This window comes from Lissotriton vulgaris, chromosome 1_1 (genome assembly GCF_964263255.1).
Source record: "Lissotriton vulgaris chromosome 1_1, aLisVul1.2, whole genome shotgun sequence".
In the NCBI taxonomy this organism is placed as follows: domain Eukaryota; kingdom Metazoa; phylum Chordata; class Amphibia; order Caudata; family Salamandridae; genus Lissotriton; species Lissotriton vulgaris.
The window spans coordinates 364,948,548-364,961,794 of record NC_141685.1 but is presented as its reverse complement, the minus strand read 5'-3'; the positions used below and the strand labels follow the sequence as shown (position 1 = coordinate 364,961,794).

Genomic DNA, 13,247 nt, shown 5'->3' with positions numbered 1-13,247 from the left:
TAGGTAGAGGTGCATTATATACTCGAGTAAAATGCTATCTCGAAACCGGCTGCAACAAAACATGTCGCATTTGGTATCAAACACCTTTGAATCATACCTCCACATCGGTAACCGGTGTGGGAGGTAAGATTCCACCCTTCTGAAGCAAGCTTCGTGGGGTCACTGGTCTTCCCGGTACCAGCCTTTTGGACACGGGCAACACAAAATGGTTGCTGCTGACCAGAGACACATTTCTTCCTTCCTGCTGCAGAACCAAGCTTGAGCAGGGGAAGGCAGGACAATAGGCATCCTGTCACAGGGAGGTGTGACCTGCTCCGAGATAGGATGTAGTGTATTGGGGCTGGGTGGGTGCACTTCCAAAGTGCCTGAAATTCTTCATCTGGGGCACACTTGGTGCCCCCGTGCATAGTCCAATTCAAACCAGTCTTGGGAGCCTTTGGCTCCTGCTCTGGTGCAAAACTGGACAAAGAACAGGGGAGAATCCTCTCCAATGTCCTGACCCTTCCCTGGGATGACCCCTGAATCTGTCCTACCCTCTCCCATGAGTACAAAAGGGCTTACCGGGCTGTAGGACCCTAGATTCTACGTGGACTAGATTACGATTTAGAAACCACTGACCTTCGACCGCCTGGACACTCTGGACTTTGCTGGAATTCAACTGGGCTCAAATTCGTCTCCCTCTGCTTCCAAAGCATCGCCTGTGCCTGTGCACCAAACAGGCTATGTGCAGAACCTGTGGAGCATCAAGGACAACTGAAGTAACTCCCTTGGGGTGAAGGAGTCACTCCCCTGCATTTGCAGACACCGTAGCACAACTGACTGGTCTGCTGATCCTGAGCTCCTGCGGACTCCGAAGGCTCCAGCAACACAGGAGCTGGGTTCCTAGGTTTCTTGAGGTCGAGCTTCCCTCTCACCGAATTTGAGGCCAGCATCACTTGTGGGGATTGCATAACCCCAACCCCTGTGTATCGCATACATTTGCAGGTGCATGTGCTTGTTGGCGTTCCTTAACCAAGTGCATTGGGTTATCAATAGCCCCAACCTTTGTGCACATTTCGTGCAAAGGACTTTGGCCTCCTCTCGCTCTGTGCCCTGAAAGGTCTTGTTTTGTGAAACTGCTAGAGGTCCCCTCCTGTGCCTTCGGCCTGTGGGCCCATTTTAGGGACAACACTGATTTTCTTAGGCTCCCCTGGTTGCTCCAGGCCTGCCCTGACTCTCCTGCCCACCTCTGCGGCCGGCTTCCCGGGGAGGGAAAAACCCTTCCGGATGTGATCTGGGGAAAGAGGGCGTGCGCTGCTGGGATGCCGGTTCCCCCTGCTCTGGCAGTGGGGCCCGGCCTTCCCCGGCAACCCCCTTTGACGCTCTGGCGCCATTCTTCCGACTACGACCTCAGATCAGACATGGCGACCCGCTGATTTAAAGCATATTACTAAGCGGAGGAAAAGAAACTAACCAGGATTCCCCCAGTAACGGCGAGTGAAGAGGGAAGAGCCCAGCGCCGAATCCCCGCCCGGCGGCGGGTGCGGGAAATGTGGTGCACAGAAGACCGACTCCCCGGCGTCGCTCAGGGAGCCCAAGTCCATCTGATCGAGGCTCATCCCGCGGACGGTGTTAGGCTGGTAGCGGCCCCCGGCGCGCCGGGATCGCGTCTTCTCGGAGTCGGGTTGCTTGGGAATGCAGCCCAAAGCGGGTAGTAAACTCCATCTAAGGCTAAATATGGGTGCGAGACCGATAGCCAACAAGTACCGTAAGGGAAAGTTGAAAATAACTTTGAAGAGAGAGTTCAAGAGGGCGTGAAACCGTCGAGAGGTAAACGGGTGGGGTCCGTGCCATCCACCCAGAGGATTCAATACAGCGGGAAGGTCGGTGGCCCGGGAGTTCCGGATCCCCTCTGCGGGACCGGGGCCCAGGCCCTACCCGGCCCCCGCAGGGTGCATTTCCACCGTGACGGTGCGCCGCGACCGGCTCCGGGTCAGCTGGAAAGGCTTTGGGGTGCCAGGTTGCCCTCGCTTCGGCTGAGGGTGTTACAGCCCCCTTGGCAGCAGCTTCGACATGTCCGCGGGGCTGAGGGAGATTCGACCGCCTCCGCGCCCTCCCCCGGGCACCCGTCCCAGGCCACCCCTTGGGACGCGCCGGAGCGGTTGAAGGGGGGCTGAGCCCCCTGCTCCCGGCGCGACTGTCAACTTGGGCGGACTGTTCTCAGTGCGCCCCGACCGCGTCGCGCCGTTGGGTGGGGAGGCCCACGCCGGGCACCAGGGTTCTGCGGCGATGTCGGTTACCCACCCGACCCGTCTTGAAACACGTAGCAAGGAGTCTAACACGTGCACGAGTCGGAGGGCCGAGCGAAACCCTGTGGCGCAATGAAGGTGAGGGCCCGCCGCGCATCCAGCAGCGGGTGCACCACCGGCCCGTCCGCCCGCTCCGTCGGGGAGGTGGAGCATGAGCGTGCATGATGGGACCCGAAAGATGGTGAACTATGCCTGGGAAGGGCGAAGCCAGAGGAAACTCTGGTGGAGGTCCATAGCGGTCCTGACGTGCAAATCGGTTGTCTGACCTGGGTATAGGGGTGAAAGACTAATCGAACCATCTAGTAGCTGGTTCCCTCCAAAGTTTCCCTCAGGATAGCTGGCGCTCGGAGCCCCCAGTTTTGTCTGGTGTAAAAGCACAACATTTGTGAATAGGGACAAGAAGGGCACATACAAGGTTTAAAAAAAATGGCTTTATTGCCAATAAGCTGCAGCTGAGACAATTTGCAGTACTGCAAAGTGATCTGATCTCATAGAGAGGAAATCAGTCTTTATGTATGTTTTCACAGACCCCTGACACATTATTCATTAACTACTACATTGTGGTGTGACCATCTCAGCCACGTGTACATTACATCATGGTGCATTTCAGAAATATGTCTACGTTCACACTTTACATTATTCCTGACGGATCTGACCATGCAGATACTGGTTAATCTTTTACACCACTACCTCCTGACCTACAGCCTTGGTCGGTTATCTTGAAATGTCAATGTGCACTGTTTGATCTAATCAGCAGAGGCCTATGTTTTCTGCTTTTCCCATGCAAATGACGCACATACTATTTGTGCTGAACAAACACTTTACCCCTTCACGTTACCCAGGCAAGGGCAGAGCAAACTTGACACGTCCTAGGTCAGCGAGCCCTTTCTAGGAATTGACTCGCTGAACTGGATCTGTACACAGGTGAAAGCTTGTGAATCATTAAACAAGTTGGAGTTACAGCAGAATGGGCACGTACACGTTCACTTGCGATTCTTTTTGGTTTCAGCTGAATTTCAGACAACTTAATTTTAACCATTTGTGCAGCATGGAGCTACCTTCCATTATGAGTGGCTCATATCATTTACAGGCAGATGACAGACATAAATTAATATAAACTACGGTTCGTTTTAATGTATTCATTCAACAAAGGGCCAACTAATTTTTCATCTTTTACAAAACAACCTTAGTTTAAAATAATTTCATCACGAAGCATATCATAATTTAATAATTATATTGTCCATTCTTATCATTGTCAGAAATGTCTATGTTCATCAACTCAGTAGTGACTGTTTGCATCAGCATTCTTTCTTTTTCCTTTAATCTCCTCCCTTGGCATTTTGTCAGCTGTCCCAATAGTTGACAGCACATTGGCAGGCAATTTATTAATAGACAACAGCCTACTATTAGTAGGAAAATTGTTATGAAGACCATTCCTATCTTCCAACCCCATGCGCTCAACCAACTCCAAAGTGAACCTTCTATATCCCATGTACCTGAATCCTGATGTGCTTCTACACCTATATGATGCAATCTTTTTATTGCCTCCCTGACAGTAACAGAGGAGTCAGGGACATAGGTGCAACAGGACGCCCCTATAATTGCACAGACTCCTCCCCTTTCTGCTAGCATCATGTCAAGAATCATTCTATTTTGTAACGAAACTAATCTCACAGCTTGAAGCTCTACTGTAATATTTTCAAGTATACTTGTCGTTTCATTTATTGTTGCTTCTAGTAGTCTGGACAATCTACGTATATCCCCTGAGTTGATAGAAGGAACAAACCATGGTATCACCCCTTTAAATATATCACCCGCTATCTGTGATGCGGTATCTCTTTGATCCACACTTCTCCTGCCTCGCCGTGGTGCATGTCTTTGCATGTCCCTTCATACTTCCTTTGTGTCTTTTATTGCTATAGCAGGTAATACAAAACCTAGGTGACAACAACCACTCCAACTTGTTGGAAGCCATGTATAAGCCTTCTCTCCACAAATAAAATAAATTGAGTCACCTACGTAAAGTGGAATGCTAATATTTCCGGCCGTCATTTCAAATGTCATGTTACAATTTGTACTATTGCCCACCTGATAGGTCCCATTACTCTTAATACAAATACTCACTATTGCATTGTGTTTTCTTAATTTTAACTTCAAAAATGGTATATTCTTATTTGCCTCTTTTGATGGGCCTGCTATCCCAGTGCTTGTATTCTGAGTTGGAAAGAGCGGAGTAAAGATGTCAGACAGGGGGAATGTTGCATTCTGTTCTATTACTTCCGTGCAGTTCCCCAGCGTCAGAATATCTGCCATATATTTGTTATATAATGTTCCTGCAGGTGGAGCCATAGTTGTCCCTGCACCAGTAGTACTTTTCTTTAAATTCTGCAAAACAGCTATTAGCTCTATTTGTACTATTGTTATGTAAATGGCATAACAGGATGCTTCAAAAGGCAGTGGGACTTGAACCAGGGGCAAACTTTGGTCCACCGAAGCTGGGAATTGCAAACATATCCAGCAATCTCCCCTTGTTAATATCATATTGGTATGATGCAACAAAGTCACAAAGGAATTGTGGTGCATATCTTCTCTGTGGGCTATTTCTTCAGGTGACAAAGTGTATGCAGGTATGATAGCAGGGGGTGTTGGTGTTGGTATCAATTGTTCCATGGGATAGAACACGTCCAATAAGTATACAGTAATTAATGCTAGCAATAACAGACAGAATATCACCCCAGGTATGCACATTTTAGACTTGTACCATTTTTTCTTCATTTTTAGAGCTGTATATTTCCTATTCATACCTATCTATTCTTATACGTTCTTTAATTGGATGTAGTGCTATTGATGACACAGGGCTCGACAAATCCACTCGCCCGCTCGCATTTGCGAGGGAGAATGGATCAGGACGAGCTATTTTTAGGTCCTACTCGCCCTTTCTGGCGAGTAGGAAGTCAAACTAACTTTTGTCCTCTGTCTTTGAAAACAGAGCAAAAGCGACAAGATAACATGATTTAAAGGCACTTTTATTGCTCCTAAAGGGAATGAGCAATAAAGATGCCTTTAAATCTTGTTATCTTGTCACTTTTGCTCCGTTTTCAGAGACGGAGGTCAAGTGGGTTGCAGTCAGGTCGAGGGGATTTTCCATGGTACTAGACCTGCAGGACTAGTACCATTTTTCGGATTTGTCGAGCCCTGTGACACGATGTTGTGAATTATCACTGTGGATCTTTACTATAATATAAGCTAAACACACAAAAAGCATGAACACATATAAGGTGAGGCTGTAGTACAGAATGTATTGCGAACAGCTATTCGTTAATATTTCAGATGGCCTCCGAGAATTTCTTGGTACTTCTCGCCTCCCAAAGATATGCATGTAATTCTTGTAATGCACGACCCTTTGGTCACGTATCTCAACCTTTAGTGCAACCTTACTTAATTTTTACAATATTGTCCACTGTACCTCACCCTAAAGGTAGCTTTTTAAAGCAGGCTGTCCTGCCAACCTGTGAAAAGTTATTTGCTGGTTGCTGCAGCAGCACGGGTGCTCGCAGTGACAGGAGGACTCGCAAATACCTCCCGGATCAGTTTATCTACTAATTGCTGCAGTGGCACGGGCACTTTGCAGTTACAGGAGGACTTGCAAATACCTCCTAGATCAGTTCATCTACTAATTGCTGCAGTGGCATGGGCACTTTGCAGTTACAGGAGGACTCGCAAATACCTCCTGGATCAGTTCATCTACTCAACGTTGTACTGGCCCACTTTTTACTAAGAACTCCCTGATGAAGTGTGCTATACTTTTCCTGTTCTGCAACTGAGCTATTACTCCTGGTGGTAGTGTGCAATATACCCTAGTTGAATTTTCTTAGTCAGAAAGTACTCTATCTAAAGCTTCTCGTAATGCTATACTGTTTAAGTCTTGATTAGCTCATATTGTAGCTGATCAAATGATTCCTGGATGTACAGTAGTGCGCTTTCGTTGTTTTCTTCACCGTTATTCCCAAAGTCAAAGATATTTGTTAAAATATTTGTTAGGATGATATCTAGCAGTAATACTTCATCTATTTCCTGAAGAGGATCAATTATAGGTATTGTTGACATTTCATCTCTGTCTTCTTTGTTGATCGTAAATTGTACCTCTTCATCCTCTTTCATTAATTCCGGTGTTGGTATGTGCTGCTGACCTGGGTCTTGGCTGGATGTGGTGTCAGGAGGTGCCCTCTTGATGTTGCTGGCGTGGATCCAGGATTTGTTGTTGGTGCACTTTACTGCAGTCTTCGTGGCGAGCAGGACGTGCTGTGGACCCTTCCAGCGAGCTTGGAGACAGTTGGACCTCTGGAATGCCTTGATGAGCACCCAGTCCCCAGGTTTAAACTTGTGTCCTTCAACTTGCAGTGGCTCTGGAAGGGCCCCCTTCACGTGCTGGTTGATAGAAGCAAGAGTGCGTGTAAGTGACATGCAGTAATCATTCAACAATTCATTCGTCATCATAGGCAGAGCATTTTTGTCTGGAACTCCCCAAGCTACCATTGGCAACCCAGTGACTATTTCATGGGCACTGAGTTTGGTCTTGGCATCTGGTGTGCTCCTCATGCTCATTAGGGCAATAGGTAAGGCATCCATCCAGGTCAATTTTGTGTCAGCACATATTTTTGCTATCTTGCTCTTGAGCACGCCATTTTTCCTTTCTACTGCACCAGCCGCCTCTGGATGATAGGCGCAGTGTAGCTTCTGCTGTATTCCCAAGGCTTTGCATGTCAATTTTATTATTTCATTACAGAAGTGGCTGCCATTGTCTGAAAATATGGTTTTTGGGACCCCAAAACGTGGGATCAATTCCTTTATCAAGCACTTGGCTGTTGAGATGGCATCATTGTGTTTTACCGGGTATGCCTCTATCCATTTTGAATACATGCACACCACCACCAGGATATACCTATACTTATTTGTAGGTGGCATCTCCACATAGTCTATCTGCAGGGCTTCAAATGGCATTGTTGGTTTTTGAAAGTGGCCTTTGGGTACTGGAGCAGTCTTACCCACATTGTACTGTGCACATACCATACATCTTTGACATATTTCCTGTGCTGTTTGCGAATGATTAGAGGTCTTGGGGACGAAACAATCTCAACCTATTATTATTATTTATTTGTGTGCTTTATAAAGCGCACAGCTGCCCCAACGGGGCGTCCCGGCGCTGGTAAAACTGGGGACAGTGAGGGTAGGAAAAGAAGAGAACATTATACGGAGAAAAGGTGGGTCTTTAGTGACTTTCAAAATGCCGCTTCAGTTTGACAGGCACGTAAAGTAACCGGAAGCTTGTTCCAGCACTGAGTGGCGCAAACCTCAAATGTTTTCCCTCCGGCACGAGTATGTTTGAATCTTGGGGTTTCCAGGAGAAGTAGCGAGTTAGAACGTAATGTCCTGGCCTTGACATACGGCCTCAAAGTGCTTTTCAAGTGGGCCGAGCCATTACCCTTAGAAGCGCGAAAAGCCAGAGTCATGGCCTTAAATACACATCTCTTGGCAATCGGTAACCAATGCAGTTTTCTGAGGTGAGGAGAGATGTGCTGTGTAGCTGGAATTCTCTCCACCGGCCGAGCGGCAGCATTTTGGACAGTCTGTAATTTGTGGCAAAGGCCTGCTGTGATACCGAGATATAATGCATTGGCGTAGTCAAGGTGAGATGTTATCAATGCTTGTACCACAGTCTTACGGCAGTCTGCCGGCAGGTAGTTGATGAGCCGGTTGATTGTCTTGATCTTAGCAAAACAAGATGCTGCTACTGTTTGGACCTGAGCATTAAAACTAAGATGATTGTCCCAACGCACTCCCAAGTTTCTCGCCGAGTCTTTGGGCGTGGGGGCTTGGCTCAGGTCATCTGGCCACCACAGATTGGGGTCCAAAGGAGATGGTGAGTTAAAAAACATGATCTCCGTCTTTCCTGCATTGAGTCGGAGGGAGTTGGAGTCCATCCAACTGGAGATGTTTCTAAGACAGGATTTCAGCGGATCGAAGGCAGAGGCGGAGGGGGTCTCAAAGGTAAAAAGTAACTGAATGTCGTCAGCATAGGAGGTGGATTTAATCCCCGTTTGCGCAATCAGTTTGGCCAGGTGGATGAAATAAACATTGACCAAAAGCGGGCTCAGGGATGAGCCCTGAGGAACTCCCCATTTGAGTGGTCTAGTGGAGGAGGTATATGGAGAGGTATATACCTGCTGTGTGCGGTCGCATAGGTAAGAAGAGAGCCACTTCAGAAACATTCCGCCTATACCTAGGTCCCCCAGCCTTCTCAGCAAGATCTTATGAGACGGTGTCAAATGCCGCTGAAAGATCCAGCAGCACTAACACCGCCCTCGACCCCCGGTCCAGCGACCATCTCACCGAGTCAGCCATTTCAACAAGGGCTGATTCCGTGCTGTGGCCCGACCGAAAGCCGTGCTGGGAGTCATGTAGGAGCCCATTGGATTCAATGTAATTCGCCAGCTGGGAGTGTACCAGTTTTTCCAGGATCTTAGCTGGGGCAGGCAGGAGAGAAATAGGCCTGTAGTTACTGGGATTATCAGGGTCCAAATTGGGTTTTTTCAGAATGGGGATCAGGGAAGCGTGTTTCCATTTGGCGGGAAAGCAGCCCATTCTCAGGGATTCGTTCCAGATGTGGTTCAGGTAGGGATTGAGCAGGGGAGCCAATTTCTTGTATTGTTTGGCTGGCCAGGGATCATTAGGCGAGCCAGACTTACATTTGAGTAGTTCTGCCATGGTGTCGGCTTGGAAATGACTGCAAATTCTGTCAGAGTGGGGGACTGTAGCATGTAAGAGGTGGATTCCTCTTTTGGACCTTCTCTGTTGGAGATTGGGAAGGAGGAGTGGATGGTCTCGATTTTTTCCTCAAAGAATAGCGAACGTTTATCACACAAAGACTGGGAGGCAGGCTGAATCCGAGTCAGCGCGTTGGGGTCCGTGAAGGATCTGACTATGCTGAAAATCTCCCTGGCGCCGTTATTAGCATGTTTGATTCTAGAGGCCAGAAAGTCCCTTTTGTGCTCCTCAATCATTCTGCGGTATTCTTTGAGGGCTGTCTTATAGATGGTTTTACTATCCAAGGAATAGTTCTGCCTCCAGAGGCGTTCAAGCGATTTGCACGAGGCCTTTTTCTGACGAAGCTCGTTGGAATTCCAAGGTGCAGATGGTGTAGCCCTGTAGGTTTTGATGGGTTTAAGTGGGGCCAAAGCCTCTAGGGCTTGACTGATCCAGGCGTCCAGATGGTCAATACCACTGTCTGGGTCAGACGATGGGATAGGTTGGGAATTTTTTAAGTATTCCTGGAGCGTTTCTGGAGTGATACAGCTCCAGTTTCTGCCTGATGCTTTAGGGGTGATAGTGGGTCTAGTGGAACAAAAAATACCTATCTCAAAAGGGATGAGGAAATGATCCGACCAAATAACCGGATGGGGGGCTGCCCGAATACTTGGTAGGTTGGAACAAATCAGGTCTAGTTTATGTCCCGCTTTGTGCGTGGGTAAGGCTATTTCTTGCACTAGATTGCAGGCCGCCAGCGTGGAGATAACATTTTGGCTGTGCGAACAAGATTCCTCATTTGCGTGAAAATTGAAGTCCCATAAAGCAGTGAGGTTGGCGTAGCGTGTGCTAAGCTGGATAATATAGTCTGCCAACCTATTCTCAAACTTTAAATGGGTAAGAAGCCCGGCTCGCTGGCGTGGAGCCGGGCATGGAATGCGAGTGACTAGTGGGCCACTTTTGGTAAGCAGAACTGGCGCTGCGGGATGAACCGAACGCCGGGTTAAGGCGCCCGATGCTGACGCTCATCAGACCCCAGAAAAGGTGTTGGTTGATATAGACAGCAGGACGGTGGCCATGGAAGTCGGAATCCGCTAGGGAGTGTGTAACAACTCATCTGCCGAATCAACTAGCCCTGAAAATGGATGGCCCTGGAGTGTCGGCCCATACACGGCCGTCGCTGAGAGCCGTGGGGGCTAAGCCGCGACGAGTAGGAGGAGCACGGAATCCCGGGGCAAGGGCTGGAGCCGCCACAGGTGCAGATCTTGGTGGTAGTAGCAAATATTCAAAGGAGAACTTTGAAGGCTGAAGTGGAGAAGGGTTCCATATGAACAGCAGTTGAACATGGGTCAGTCAGTCCTAAGAGATGGGCGAGCGCCGTTCGGAAGGGATGGGCGATGGCCTCCGTTGCCCTCGGCCGATCGAAAGGGAGTCGGGTTCAGATCCCCGAATCCGGAGTGGCAGAGATGGGCGCCCTCGCGGTGTCCAGTGCGGTAACGCAAACGATCCCGGAGAAGCCGGCGGGAGCCCCGCGGAGAGTTCTCTTTTCTTTGTGAAGGGCAGGGTGCCTGGAATGGGTTCGCCCCGAGAGAGGGGCCCGAGCCTTGGAAAGCGCCACGTTTCCGGCGGCGTCCGGTGAGCTCTCGCTGGTCCTTGAAAATCCGGAAGAGATGGTGTAAATCTCGCGCCGGGCCGTACCCATATCCGCAGCAGGTATCCAAGGTGAACAGCCTCTGGAACAATGTAGGTAAGGGAAGTCGGCAAGTCAGATCCGTAAATTCGGGATAAGGATTAGCTCTGAGGGCTGGGTCGGTCGGGCTGGGGCGCGAAGCAGGGCTGGGCGCGAGCCGCGGCTGGACGAGGTCAGCAAAGATGTAATAGCTAGGAAAAGTGATTACACTAAAAAAGTCACTTACTGGAAATACCCAAACGAAAAATATAAATGTGACTTGTGTGGAGACATAATGGGAACCTTTAAAGAACTGAGAAAACATGTCTCCAACAAGCACAAAGGCTTCTATCTCCAAACATACTGTTCAAAATGTGACAAAGAAGCCGAATATCACAATATTGCATGCCATTATGCCAAATGTAAAGGAAGACCTCAGAAAGGAGTGCTGCCATTCCTGTGCAGCTTCTGTGATCTCAGATTTGGAACAAAAATTGGTGTTTCTCAACATGCTCGGCATGCACATCCAAGAGCGCAAAATGAGCCTAGACTAACAGCTCTAGCAAGCAGCAAACCGTCAAAATTATGGTAACAGGAAGAAATACTGCTACTAGCAGAATTAGAAAAAATATATGAAAATAAGAGGAATATTAATGCGCTGATGGTTCCACATTTTGACAACAAGAACAGTAAACAAATTGCAGAAAATAGAAGAAATAGAAGAGATAAAATCAAAAAATCCGCAAAAGATGTACTGCAAGCATCAAATGTTTCTGAAAATGACTCTTGCGATGAACCAGAGGTTACAGTGGAAGTAACAACAGAAAAGCACAGAGACTTTATCAAAAACGTGCGCAAAAAATCAAGAACTTTGATGAAGTAGAAGACAGAATATCAGAAATTGAGAAATACACTCAAAACGTAGAGCAGCACGATGCTGCTATGGATCTGATGGATGAAGTAGTGACTTATATCACAGAAAACACCACTGATATAAGTCCTCATCTAGCAAGAGTAACAACAAATGAACCAACAAGTGAAATCAATAATGAGCCTATGAACTCTGCTCAAGACGAGCACCAGAATGCCTCAGCAGGAAACAAAATCACAAAAAAAAAAAAAGAAAAACGAAAGGCTAAATCGGACGCACAAGAAAAATTATGCAAAAGCAAAGGGCAGCTATAAAGAATACGAGGCAATGTTTAAGAAAGATAAAAAGAAAAATGCCAGGATTATCACTGATGGGGCAGAAGATGCCACTTGCCAAATCAGTGCTGATGAAATCTTTCAATACTACAAAAGCATAATTGAAAAAGAAAACAAAAAGAACCCTAAATTCATACCGATAGATCGAATACCAGAAGACTATGAAATTGATAATCTGTGCAAAAAAATAACACTGCTCGAAATAACTCATGCTTTTGAGAGCTCCAATCTAAAAAAAGCAGTGGGGCCTGATAAGATAGGTCTGAATTAACTAAATAAAGTGCACAGCAAGCAACCAAGACTGCTGCCCAGAGTTCTAACATCTTGGTTGTTGATGAGAAATGTACCAGAAATTATCAAAAAGAACTGGTCAATTTTGATACCCAAGAATGTACCGATTAGTGAACTTACAAAAATCAGTAACTGGCGTCCAATTACCATCGGTACTGCATTCATGAAGTTATTCACAAAAATATTACCTAGAAGACTCTCATTTTTTGTTGAATTGAATACGAGACAAAAAGGCTTCATGAAGGTGAGAGGTTGTCTCGAGAATCTGACTCTCCTGCAAAATATCATAAAAGGAGCACGAAAAAACAGTGAGTCATTAGCGGTTGTGTTCATTGATATATCAAAAGCCTTCGACTCTGTCAGCCATGGTCACATATTGCTCCACCCGGTTCCAGCGGCGATGGGTAGGTGCTTGACACGAAGCTCAGGCAGTCATCAACATTGTGGTGGAAGATCTCCTGAAGCTTTACCCGTTGGACACTGTTGCTGTCTGATTGTTTTTAACTTTAGGTATTAACAATCGCAACCTGAAGAAGGGTAATATAGTTTCCCCTCCCTTTTTCACCCACTAGGATGGTAGCCATTTGAGCCTACATACACCACATCTAGTGATAATAGTGTAGACAGTTACATTCTCACTTAGATACTTGCTAAATTAGTCCCCTTGGTCCTGAAGAATCGCTCAATAAATTTTAGAGTAGCGAGAAACATGTCGACCGGACTCTAACACACTCCAGAAGAGAGTAGGAAACATTACTTTCCACTACTCTCCTCTAGGAAATTGGTTTTAACTAAAGCAGTGGCCCTCCTGAATAAAGTGTCTCCGGTACCACTAGCTTTATTTTATCTCACTCTACTACGTCTACCCTGAATCCTGGCCCCATACCCGCACTTCATCTATACGGCAGTTGGAAAAAGATCTCCGCCAAAGAGCCCCTCTATGAGGTGTTGCCCGTTGGGTATTGCACCGCCGACCCAACGAGGAGCAG

At 47.3% G+C, this 13,247-nt stretch overlaps 1 pseudogene; it reads left to right on the top strand.

Moving 5' to 3' along the window:
• Positions 1 to 1,384: 1,384 nt before the first annotated feature.
• Positions 1,385 to 13,247, top strand: part of LOC147747190 (28S ribosomal RNA) — a 15,441-nt pseudogene continuing 3,578 nt past the window's right edge.